The 13,570-nt window shown below is 47.5% G+C and overlaps 1 protein-coding gene across 4 annotated transcripts in view; it reads right to left on the bottom strand.

Moving 5' to 3' along the window:
- The window catches only part of LOC128685076 (leucine-rich repeat neuronal protein 2), a 472,917-nt gene extending 462,610 nt beyond the window's left edge, over positions 1 to 10,307 (bottom strand). For all 4 annotated transcript variants that reach the window (XM_070103086.1, XM_070103097.1, XM_070103092.1 and 1 more), the window contains exon 1: positions 10,256 to 10,307. The gene's annotated coding sequence lies outside the window, so the exon portion shown is untranslated. The remainder of the gene's footprint in view (positions 1 to 10,255) is intronic.
- Positions 10,308 to 13,570: the final 3,263 nt, after the last annotated feature.

The raw sequence follows: 13,570 nt of genomic DNA, 5'->3' as shown, positions 1-13,570 counted from the left end.
CACCTGCCTCAGCCACCTACACCACCTACCTCAACCATCTACACCACCTGCCTCAGCCACCTACACCACCTACCTCAGCCACCTACACCACCTACCTCAACCACCTACACCACCTGCCTCAGCCACCTACACCACCTACCTCAACCACCTACACCACCTACCTCAGCCACCTACCCCACCTACCTCAGCCACCTACACCACCTGCCTCAACCACCTACACCACCTACCTCAACCACCTACACCACCTGCCTCAGCCACCTACACCACCTACCTCAGCCACCTACACCACCTACCTCAACCACCTACACCACCTGCCTCAGCCACCTACACCACCTACCTCAGCCACCTACACCACCTGCCTCAGCCACCTACATCACCTGCCTCAGCCACCTACACCACCTACCTCAGCCACCTACACCACCTGCCTCAGCCACCTACACCACCTACCTCAGCCACCTACACCACCTACCTCAACCACCTACACCACCTACCTCAGCCACCTACACCACCTACCTCAACCACCTACACCACCTACCTCAGCCACCTACACCACCTACCTCAGCCACCTACACCACCTACCTCAACCACCTACACCACCTACCTCAACCACCTACACCACCTACCTCAGCCACCTACACCACCTACCTCAACCACCTACACCACCTACCTCAGCCACCTACACCACCTACCTCAACCACCTACACCACCTACCTCAACCACCTACACCACCTACCTCAACCACCTACACCACCTACCTCAACCACCTACACCACCTGCCTCAACCACCTACACCACCTACCTCAACCACCTACACCACCTACCTCAACCACCTACACCACCTACCTCAACCACCTACACCACCTACCTCAACCACCTACACCACCTACCTCAACCACCTACACCACCTACCTCAACCACCTACACCACCTGCCTCAACCACCTACACCACCTACCTCAACCACCTACACCACCTACCTCAACCACCTACACCACCTGCCTCAGCCACCTACACCACCTACCTCAACCACCTACACCACCTACCTCAGCCACCTACACCACCTACCTCAACCACCTACACCACCTACCTCAGCCACCTACACCTGCCTCAGCCACCAACACCACCTACCTCAACCACCTACACCACCTGCCTCAGCCACCTACACCACCTGCCTCAGCCACCTACACCACCTACCTCAGCCACCTACACCACCTACCTCAACCACCTACACCACCTACCTCAGCCACCTACACCACCTGCCTCAGCCACCTACACCACCTACCTCAACCATCTACACCACCTGCCTCAGCCACCTACACCACCTACCTCAGCCACCTACACCACCTACCTCAACCACCTACACCACCTGCCTCAGCCACCTACACCACCTACCTCAACCACCTACACCACCTACCTCAGCCACCTACCCCACCTACCTCAGCCACCTACACCACCTGCCTCAACCACCTACACCACCTACCTCAACCACCTACACCACCTGCCTCAGCCACCTACACCACCTACCTCAGCCACCTACACCACCTACCTCAACCACCTACACCACCTACCTCAGCCACCTACACCACCTACCTCAACCACCTACACCACCTACCTCAGCCACCTACACCACCTACCTCAGCCACCTACACCACCTACCTCAACCACCTACACCACCTACCTCAACCACCTACACCACCTACCTCAACCACCTACACCACCTGCCTCAACCACCTACACCACCTACCTCAACCACCTACACCACCTACCTCAACCACCTACACCACCTACCTCAACCACCTACACCACCTACCTCAACCACCTACACCACCTACCTCAACCACCTACACCACCTGCCTCAACCACCTACACCACCTACCTCAACCACCTACACCACCTACCTCAACCACCTACACCACCTGCCTCAGCCACCTACACCACCTACCTCAACCACCTACACCACCTACCTCAGCCACCTACACCACCTACCTCAACCACCTACACCACCTACCTCAGCCACCTACACCTGCCTCAGCCACCTACACCACCTACCTCAACCACCTACACCACCTGCCTCAGCCACCTACACCACCTGCCTCAGCCACCTACACCACCTACCTCAACCACCTACACCACCTACCTCAACCACCTACACCACCTACCTCAGCCACCTACACCACCTGCCTCAGCCACCTACACCACCTACCTCAACCATCTACACCACCTGCCTCAGCCACCTACACCACCTACCTCAGCCACCTACACCACCTACCTCAACCACCTACACCACCTGCCTCAGCCACCTACACCACCTACCTCAACCACCTACACCACCTACCTCAGCCACCTACCCCACCTACCTCAGCCACCTACACCACCTGCCTCAACCACCTACACCACCTACCTCAACCACCTACACCACCTGCCTCAGCCACCTACACCACCTACCTCAGCCACCTACACCACCTACCTCAACCACCTACACCACCTGCCTCAGCCACCTACACCACCTACCTCAGCCACCTACACCACCTGCCTCAGCCACCTACATCACCTGCCTCAGCCACCTACACCACCTACCTCAGCCACCTACACCACCTGCCTCAGCCACCTACACCACCTACCTCAGCCACCTACACCACCTACCTCAGCCACCTACACCACCTACCTCAACCACCTACACCACCTACCTCAGCCACCTACACCACCTACCTCAACCACCTACACCACCTACCTCAGCCACCTACACCACCTACCTCAGCCACCTACACCACCTACCTCAACCACCTACCTCAACCACCTACACCACCTACCTCAGCCACCTACACCACCTACCTCAACCACCTACACCACCTACCTCAGCCACCTACACCACCTACCTCAACCACCTACACCACCTACCTCAACCACCTACACCACCTACCTCAACCACCTACACCACCTACCTCAACCACCTACACCACCTGCCTCAACCACCTACACCACCTACCTCAACCACCTACACACCTACCTCAACCACCTACACCACCTACCTCAACCACCTGCACCACCTACCTCAACCACCTACACCACCTACCTCAACCACCTACACCACCTACCTCAACCACCTACACCACCTACCTCAACCACCTACACCACCTACCTCAACCACCTACACCACCTGCCTCAACCACCTACACCACCTACCTCAACCACCTACACCACCTACCTCAACCACCTACACCACCTACCTCAACCACCTACACCACCTACCTCAACCACCTACACCACCTACCTCAACCACCTACACCACCTACCTCAACCACCTACACCACCTACCTCAACCACCTACCTCAACCACCTACACCACCTACCTCAACCACCTACACCACCTACCTCAACCACCTACACCACCTACCTCAACCACCTACACCACCTACCTCAGCCACCTACACCACCTACCTCAACCACCTACACCACCTACCTCAACCACCTACACCACCTACCTCAACCACCTACACCACCTACCTCAACCACCTACACCACCTACCTCAACCACCTACACCACCTGCCTCAACCACCTACACCACCTGCCTCAGCCACCTACACCACCTACCTCAACCACCTACACCACCTACCTCAACCACCTACACCACCTACCTCAACCACCTACACCACCTACCTCAACCACCTACACCACCTACCTCAACCACCTACACCACCTACCTCAGCCACCTACACCACCTACCTTAACCACCTACACCACCTGCCTCAGCCACCTACACCACCTACCTCACCTACCTCAGCCACCTACACCACCTACCTCAACCACCTACACCACCTGCCTCAGCCACCTACACCACCTACCTCAACCACCTACACCACCTACCTCAACCACCTACACCACCTACCTCAACCACCTACACCACCTACCTCAACCACCTACACCACCTACCTCAACCACCTACACCACCTACCTCAGCCACCTACACCACCTATCTCAACCACCTACACCACCTGCCTCAGCCACCTACACCACCTACCTCAACCACCTACACCACCTACCTCAACCACCTACACCACCTACCTCAGCCACCTACACCACCTACCTCAACCACCTACACCACCTACCTCAACCACCTACACCACCTACCTCAGCCACCTACACCACCTGCCTCAGCCACCTACACCACCTACCTCAACCACCTACACCACCTACCTCAGCCACCTACACCACCTACCTCAACCACCTACACCACCTACCTCAGCCACCTACACCACCTGCCTCAGCCACCTACACCACCTACCTCAGCCACCTACACCACCTGCCTCAGCCACCTACACCACCTACCTCATCCGCCCTAAAATCATCCAGTACAAAGAAATCATTTTTTTCCTTCAGAAACCACGTAATACGCGTCTCAAGGATATTTTTTCAATATTCAACAGAATACATATATACGCTTTACGTTTTTTTTCAACACATATCACATTGTATATTCCCTAACACACCCAGGCTCTTTTTCCAAATAAACATTTCACTTTTTTTTTTTGGGGGGGGGGAGCAGGGGGCGGGTAAGGAAACAGCGTGCGGCATTTTCAAGAAATATTTTACAGAATTTACATATATACTGCAAGGTATCCGGATCAGATATCGTAATGCATTTTGGATAAATATATGGGACGCAGGGTTTACCCCAAGACCGTTCGATTTTTGTCTCTTTTTTTTTTTTTATTTCGTCTTCGGCATTTACGGCACAGCATTGTCAGTCATTTTCGCTGAAAAATGACACCGTATTAAATATGACTATTGGGGAAAAAATCGGAAGATATCGCACGCATCGCATATCTGGTGAGGTCTTACAGCGTCGACCGGATTTGTCACCGTGATTATTTAGCGTCCAACCGTGATTACCAGGTGTCTCACCGTGATCATTAAGTGATGCACCGTGCTTAGGAAGTCTCGTATCGTGTTCCGTAAATACCGTGCCATGATCTCTAAACATTGCACTGTGTCCAGTGTATATCGTACCGTGTTCAGTCAACACTGCCGTGTTCAGTCAACACTGCCGTGTTCAGTCAACACCGTGCCGTGTTCAGTCAACACTGTGCCGTGTTCAGTCAACACTGTGCCGTGTTCAGTCAACACTGCCGTGTTCAGTCAACACTGCCGTGTTCAGTCAACACTGCCGTGTTCAGTCAACACCGTGCCGTGTTCAGTCAACACTGTGCCGTGTTCAGTCAACACCATGTCGTGTTCAGTCAACACTGTGCCGTGTTCAGTCAACACCATGTCGTGTTCAGTCAACACCATGTCGTGTTCTGTTAACACTGTGCCGTGTTCAGTCAACACTGTGCCGTGTTCAGTCAACACTGTGCCGTGTTCAGTCAACACCATGTCGTGTTCAGTTAACACTGTGCCGTGTTCAGTCAACACCGTGCCGTGTTCAGTCAACACTGTGCCGTGTTCAGTTAACACCGTGTCGTGTTCAGTCAACACCGTGCCGTGTTCAGTCAACACTGTGCCGTGTTCAGTCAACACTGTGCCGTGTTCAGTTAACACCGTGTCGTGTTCAGTCAACACCGTGCCGTGTTCAGTCAACACTGTGCCGTGTTCAGTCAACACTGTGCCGTGTTCAGTCAACACCGTGTCGTGTTCAGTCAACACCGTGTCGTGTTCAGTCAACACTGTGCCGTGTTCAGTCAACACCGTGTCGTGTTCAGTTAACACTGTGCCGTGTTCAGTCAACACTGCCGTGTTCAGTCAACACCGTGTCGTGTTCAGTCAACACCGTGCCGTGTTCAGTTAACATTGTGCCGTGTTCAGTCAACACCGTGTCGTGTTCAGTCAACACCGTGTCGTGTTCAGTTAACACTGTGCCGTGTTCAGTCAACACCGTGTCGTGTTCAGTCAACATTGTGCCATGTTCGGTCAACATTGTGCCATGTTCAGTCAACACTGTGCCGTGTTCAGTCAACACCGTGCCGTGTTCAGTTAACACTGTGCCGTGTTCAGTCAACACTGTGCCATGTTCAGTCAACATTGTGCCATGTTCAGTCAACACTGTGCCATGTTCAGTCAACACCGTGCCATATTCAGTCAACACTGTGCCATGTTCAGTCAACACCGTGCCATATTCAGTCAACACTGTGCCATGTTCAGTCAACATTGTGTCATGTTCAATCAACACTGTGCCATGTTCAGTCAACACTGTGCCATGTTCAGTCAACATTGTGCCATGTTCAGTCAACACCGTGCCATGTTCAGTCAACATTGTGTCATGTTCAATCAACACTGTGCCATGTTCAGTCAACATTGTGCCATGTTCAGTCAACACTGTACCATGTTCAGTCAACACCGTGCCATGTTCAGTCAATACTGTGCCATGTTCAGTCAACACCGTGCCATGTTCAGTCAACACTGTGCCATGTTCAGTCAACACCGTGCCATGTTCAGTCAACACCGTGCCATGTTCAGTCAACACCGTGCCATGTTCAGTCAATACCGTGCCATGTTCAGTCAATACCGTGCCATGTTCAGTCAATACCGTGCCATGTTCAGTCAACACCGTGCCATGTTCAGTCAACACCGTGCCATGTTCAGTCAACACCGTGCCATGTTCAGTCAACACCGTGCCATGTTCAGTCAACACCGTGCCATGTTCAGTCAATACCGTGCCATGTTCAGTCAATACCGTGCCATGTTCAGTCAACACCGTGCCATGTTCAGTCAACACCGTGCCATGTTCAGTCAACACCGTGCCATGTTCAGTCAACACCGTGCCATGTTCAGTCAACACCGTGCCATGTTCAGTCAACACCGTGCCATGTTCAGTCAACACCGTGCCATGTTCAGTCAACACCGTGCCATGTTCAGTCAACACCGTGCCATGTTCAGTCAACACCGTGCCATGTTCAGTCAACACCGTGCCATGTTCAGTCAACACCGTGCCATGTTCAGTCAACACCGTGCCATGTTCAGTCAATACCGTGCCATGTTCAGTCAACACCGTGCCATGTTCAGTCAACACCGTGCCATGTTCAGTCAACACCGTGCCATGTTCAGTCAACACCGTGCCATGTTCAGTCAACACTGTGCCATGTTCAGTCAACACCGTGCCATGTTCAGTCAACACCGTGCCATGTTCAGTCAACACCGTGCCATGTTCAGTCAACACCGTGCCATGTTCAGTCAACACCGTGCCATGTTCAGTCAACACCGTGCCATGTTCAGTCAATACCGTGCCATGTTCAGTCAACACCGTGCCATGTTCAGTCAACACCGTGCCATGTTCAGTCAATACCGTGCCATGTTCAGTCAACACCGTGCCATGTTCAGTCAACACCGTGCCATGTTCAGTCAACACCGTGCCATGTTCAGTCAATACCGTGCCATGTTCAGTCAACACCGTGCCATGTTCAGTCAACACCGTGCCATGTTCAGTCAATACCGTGCCATGTTCAGTCAACACCGTGCCATGTTCAGTCAACACCGTGCCATGTTCAGTCAACACCGTGCCATGTTCAGTCAATACCGTGCCATGTTCAGTCAACACCGTGCCATGTTCAGTCAACACCGTGCCATGTTCAGTCAACACCGTGCCATGTTCAGTCAACACCGTGCCATGTTCAGTCAACACCGTGCCATGTTCAGTCAACACCGTGCCATGTTCAGTCAACACCGTGCCATGTTCAGTCAACACCGTGCCATGTTCAGTCAATACCGTGCCATGTTCAGTCAACACCGTGCCATGTTCAGTCAATACCGTGCCATGTTCAGTCAATACCGTGCCATGTTCAGTCAACACCGTGCCATGTTCAGTCAACACCGTGCAATGTTCAGTCAACACCGTGCCATGTTCAGTCAACACCGTGCCATGTTCAGTCAACACCGTGCCATGTTCAGTCAACACCGTGCCATGTTCAGTCAACACCGTGCCATGTTCAGTCAACACCGTGCCATGTTCAGTCAACACCGTGCCATGTTCAGTCAACACCGTGCCATGTTCAGTCAACACCGTGCCATGTTCAGTCAACACCGTGCCATGTTCAGTCAACACCGTGCCATGTTCAGTCAACACCGTGCCATGTTCAGTCAACAAAGGCTTCGCTAACAACACTCACCACTTAGGAGAAAGAAATTTATTAACTCAATGATCTTTATTCTTAATTTATTGTCACTTACTAATCCTAGAATGATTTATTAATACTGATATTGTGTGTGTGAGACAGAGAGAGAGAGAGAGAGAGAGAGAGAGAGAGAGAGAGAGAGAGAGAGAGAGAGAGAGAGAGAGAGAGAGAGAGAAATTGAGATTTCAACCATTAGTAATTAACTAGGTGTTACCTGGTGTCTTCCCTGGCACCTCTGGTCTCCAACACCTCAACTAGTGTCTCTGGTCTCCAACACCTCAACTAGTGTCTCTGGTCTCCAACACCTCAACTAGTGTCTCTAGTCTCCGACACCTCAACTAGTGTCTCCTCTGGCTCCTCCCTACACATTTTGTTTATCACACCAAGCATCCACAGCATCGTCTTCCCAGTCAGTTCTCTCTCTCACTGGGTTTCTTCCAACAAGATCCTTGTTTCGTCACAGACTCCCATTCTGAAGTCGTGTTTGTATTACGCCTCGCTTTCTATTCCTCTATCCAGTCTCACTGTCACAAGGACAGGAGCATACAGCATTTTTCAACAGTTAGTTACATGATTAAAAATCCATGTGTGCTCGGGCCGCATGAATATTTTATAGGTAATAAGGACGAAGTATAAACTTTTAATTAAAAAAAAATCAGATTTTTAGCAAAAAAATAATTTTTGAAGAAACAGTTTAATCAATTTTTTCAGTACAAAAGTGGATAGTTACAAGCTTAGCGCTGGCCATTAATCAATTTTGATCAAGTTAATGAAAATAATGGTATGTACGAGATTTAAATATTCTCGAGAACTTTGTGTGGTGTAATTACTCAGGTCAAGACCTGTGTGTGGTGTAATCACTCAGGTCAAGACCTGTGTGTGGTTAATCACTCAGGTCAAGACCTGTGTGTGGTGTAATCACTCAGGTCAAGACCTGTATGTGGTTAATCACTCAGGTCAAGACCTGTGTGTGGTGTAATCACTCAGGTCAAGACCTGTGTGTGGTATAATCAGGTCAGGTCTCGTACCTGACTCAGGTACACACAACGTTAGTGGCGGGGAGCTACCAAGAACCTACTGGCCTCTATTAGTTCATGTGTGTTAGCTAATTAGGTAAACATTGTCACATGATCGCTGGCTCCTGTTGGTTCTTCATACTAGATATTTTTTTCAACTCGCATTCATTTTTTGCTAAATGTGAAAACGACATCGCATTTCGGTGGTTCGTCTTCCACTCTCATGATGTTCTTCATGTGTTGACTCACCCAGTTTTTCACCATCTGCTGCCATGAGTATTGTTCATGTTTCCGGTCCCCCATGTTAGTCCCAGTTTCCCCAGTTGATTTCCCTGTAGTTAAAAACTTTCCTAAAATTAGAACTTTTACGCATGTGTGTGTGTGTGTGTGTGTGTGTGTGTGTGTGTGTGTGTGTATGTGTGCGTGTGTGTGTGTGAGGGCGTCTCTCCCAGCCTCCCTGGTGTTTGATCTTCGTTTGATCACACAAGCCAAAGATTTGCACCTGTGAGTCAACACCGTCGATTAAGAGATTAAGGCGTGATGAAAGGAGACCAAAGTCCCGCTCATTTAATTTCTTCTCCTTTCGTCTCCCCCGCCGCCAGTGTGAGTGGTGGGGAGGGCAAGAAGGTGGGTAGGAGTCACAGGTTTTCAAGAAGTGTAGCCCAGGAACTGAGAGAACCGAGCTATGAGGAGAGTCCTAAAGAAACTGAACACGACGACAGCAAACGGGAGACATGGAAAGAACGTAAAAGCATACTTGTAGAGCCTGACAGGGTAGATAGGGACAAAATGCTTGAAATGAGAGGCACATGAGCGAGGGGGGAAATAGATGGAAGCTAAAATCCTCTATGAGCTACAGAGTTAAGAAAATCTTCAGTCTCCGGTTAGTAAAGACATTGAAACAAGCTGCGGTGGGGAGACAAACTGCATGCACAGTTTCAACAGCAGGTATGATATCTTAGAATATGAGATACAAATACATCACTTACCTATTTATGCTGAAATGAATGAAACAATATTTGCATCTAGTGTCCCGGGAAATGAAAAAAAATGGAGTAATTCTATAGGACGTTAAGTGGGAACAGGGAAACAGACAACGAATATATTGCAAGGAAACCAAAGCAGTGACACTCACTGTTTACAAACGGCGGCTCGTTCAAGGCAGATGTATGGTTGTGCTCGCACACCTGCAAAAAGGCAATACAGTCATTGAAATGATGAATATGACAAAACTCTCATCCAATCATCCACCTGAAACAGAATAGCAATGGTTACGCTATTATTAACTTCAAGGTAAATGAGTGATAGTATAAGACATAGATGTATTATCTGTGGAACATAAACACAAATTTAGAGTTCTCGCCTCTTGACATATCCCATAAGGGATATTTTTCCGGGGCGTTGACTCCCGGAAACATCCTTCACGTATCCTTCAGCCACTGGAATCTCGAAATGACAGAGATTCGTCTCACAGTGACGATGTTGGAGAAGGAGGGCCAGACGCCCACATCTTACTGAACCCTGTATAACTTGCTACCAGTCTGTAGGGCCCACCGGGCTTGGACGATGTGCTGGAGACTTAACATTCACTAAATTTTAGAATTGTCCACAAAAAACCTCAAACTTATTTTCGAAAACCCTTTTCTGAGTGAGAGCAAGTAACGGCAAAGTAACTATCTGATCAACCAGGCTGGTACTGCTGCTGCTGCTGCTACCAGCGATCAGCAAGCCCACATATCCACCACAGCCTCGTTAATCAAGTACTTCCAGGGGGCTGATAACTCTCAGGTTACGAGATAGGTCAGCAGAAATGACGAGACTAATAGCTACCTTCAGAATTACCCTCCAGACATTTTATACCAGCAGGAATCCTCCCTCAGATACCAGACTATTACTCAAATGACTTCAAAGCTAAATACCTTTCAAGTCTGAGCAGAATTTCAACTTTTTTTTGAGGGGAAACACTTTTTTATTTCAGCCTTGGTAGAGATGTGAGGTATAAAAGACATGCAAGAAATTTTTGAAATGTTTAAACATCTTCATAAACGATCGAGGTTGATGCTAAAAGGAAAAAAAATACGAATAAAATGAAACTAAAAAATAAAAGAAGCACTAATTTAATACATTTAAAAAAAATTGCACTGGGTAAAATTAAATGTTGATACGTGGCAAGTGCTCAGAGTCAAGTTATTACTCGAGGTCCGACGTAAGTGGAGTGCAAAATGCAAGATTTAACGAGATGTGTTGGGTAAAGGGACACAAGTGCAACTAATGTGACATTTTATTGTGACAACGTTTCGCTCTCCAGGAACTTTGTCAAGCCGTTACAAACAATATATTTACACAGAGGTTATATATAGGCTTAGAGTGAGGTGTAGTAGTTATAACACTAGAGGCAGCAGTAGTAGAAATACAAGTGGTAGAAAAATCATCTTGCGCATCAATAAAACGTCACATTAGCCGCAATTGTGTCCTTTTACCCAACATATTGTCGGTAATTCTACCAACATTAATACACTAAACCAGATGTGTAAGAGACGAGAGACGGGACACAGCGGAAATGTAAGAGCAAAGTGAACGTTTTAGTGTAAGATTATGTGTATATCCATAGAATTTACTTGATAAATATGTATTGTCTGTAACCCTGGCTGTCTGACACTCCACTGTTACCTATCAGTAGCAAGTACCTGAACATGATTCCAGGGGTTATCGCCCCCTGCGGGCCCAGTCCCAGACCAGGCCTTCTGGTTGACTATCTGAACAACCAGGTTGTTGGTGTGACACCAACGTAGGCACTACAGTCACGCTAATCAGGAACTGACTACAGGATCTCATCCTGTTTTCTCTTGAAGAAACCCAGAGGTCTGGTAACTCCTCTTAAGAAGGGAATATGCTGAAAAGTCTTGGGCACTTTAAACTTATTGAATTACCTCATAGTGTACTCAGTGATCCCATATTTTTCATTTGAAGTATTGTGTACCGTCTACCAAACCTCTTTCACTCGTAGTAATATTGGTGTGCAGTTCTGAGACCAATTTTCCTCAGAATTTTCCAGGTGTAAATCGTGTAAATTATATTTCCTTCTCGCCTTCGTTCCAGAGAGTACAGCTTAATAGATTTCAGGTGTTCTCAATAACGCCTTAAAAGGGTCTACTAGTGTACAACAATAGTCTAGTTTTGAGAGCAAGTGAATAAAAAAATAAAATAAATAAATAAAAAAGTTGGGGTGGTATAGAAATTGGAATATTCAAATGGCTTCAGGAAGAAATCCAAATATTTCTCCTCGAAGCTTTTTTATCCACTTCTCCGAGGCTATGGGTCCCACAATTTGTCCCATCTCATGATATTATATATATATATATATATATATATATATATATATATATATATATATATATATATATATATATATATATATATATATATATATATATATATATATATATATATATATATATATATATATATATATATATATATATATATATATATATATATATATATATATATATATATATATATATATATATATATATATATGTCGTGCCGAATAGGCAGAACTTGCGATCTTGGCTTAAATAGCAACGCTCATCTTGCCATATAGGACAAGTGAAAATTTGTGTATGCAACAATTTCGCCAAAATCATTCTGAACCTAACGAAAGAAATATATTTCACTGTGTTTGTTTAGTATTAAATTATTGTAAACAAATCTAAAATATATTTAGTTGGGTTAGGCTAAAATAAATTATTCTTGTTAGAATAAGGTTAGGTAAGTTTTCTAAGTTCCTTTTGGTGCAAAATTATAATTTTTTACATCAACATTAATGAAAAAAATATATCTTTAAAAGTATAAGAGAAAATTTTAGAAAGGACTTAATTTTAAATGAGTTGTTGCTAATTGACCAGTTTTACATATTCGGCACGACATATATATATATATATATATATATATATATATATATATAATATATATAATCCCTTTTTGTTGTTTAATAAAGACAAAACACATTATTATTACGACAAATCACATGGCTTCTTCGACTTTTCACTTTATGTAATATGGTGCAATATTTATTTAATATCTTTTATCAAATAGAGTAATTATTTATCAATTGTACAAGACTTGCTGGTACTAGCTAGGTTGTGGCACACAGTTCACAGTTCTACCTGGGAAAGGTCGGCAGAAAGCTGGCACGTTCCTACACCTCACTGGACGACCCCCTGCACATAGTGATCCAATCTTGTCAACAGCCGCAGGGGCCATCCAGCCTGGCTTGCGGCGTCTCCCGTCACTCCCTGGTGAATTGAAACTTTTTTACCTCGTCTCACAATGTTGATGTTGGAGCCAGAGAAAACAAGGTTGGGAACAATGGTTTAAAAGGTCGCCGCCAGCCGCCCCTGCCTCCCCTCACCATCCAACCTTGCCTTCCCCCAGCCTCCAACCCTGT

The sequence above is a fragment of the Cherax quadricarinatus genome, chromosome 5 (assembly GCF_038502225.1).
Source record: "Cherax quadricarinatus isolate ZL_2023a chromosome 5, ASM3850222v1, whole genome shotgun sequence".
Taxonomy (NCBI): domain Eukaryota; kingdom Metazoa; phylum Arthropoda; class Malacostraca; order Decapoda; family Parastacidae; genus Cherax; species Cherax quadricarinatus.
The sequence above is the reverse complement of the archived record's forward strand: the minus strand, read 5'-3'. Positions and strand labels throughout refer to the sequence as shown.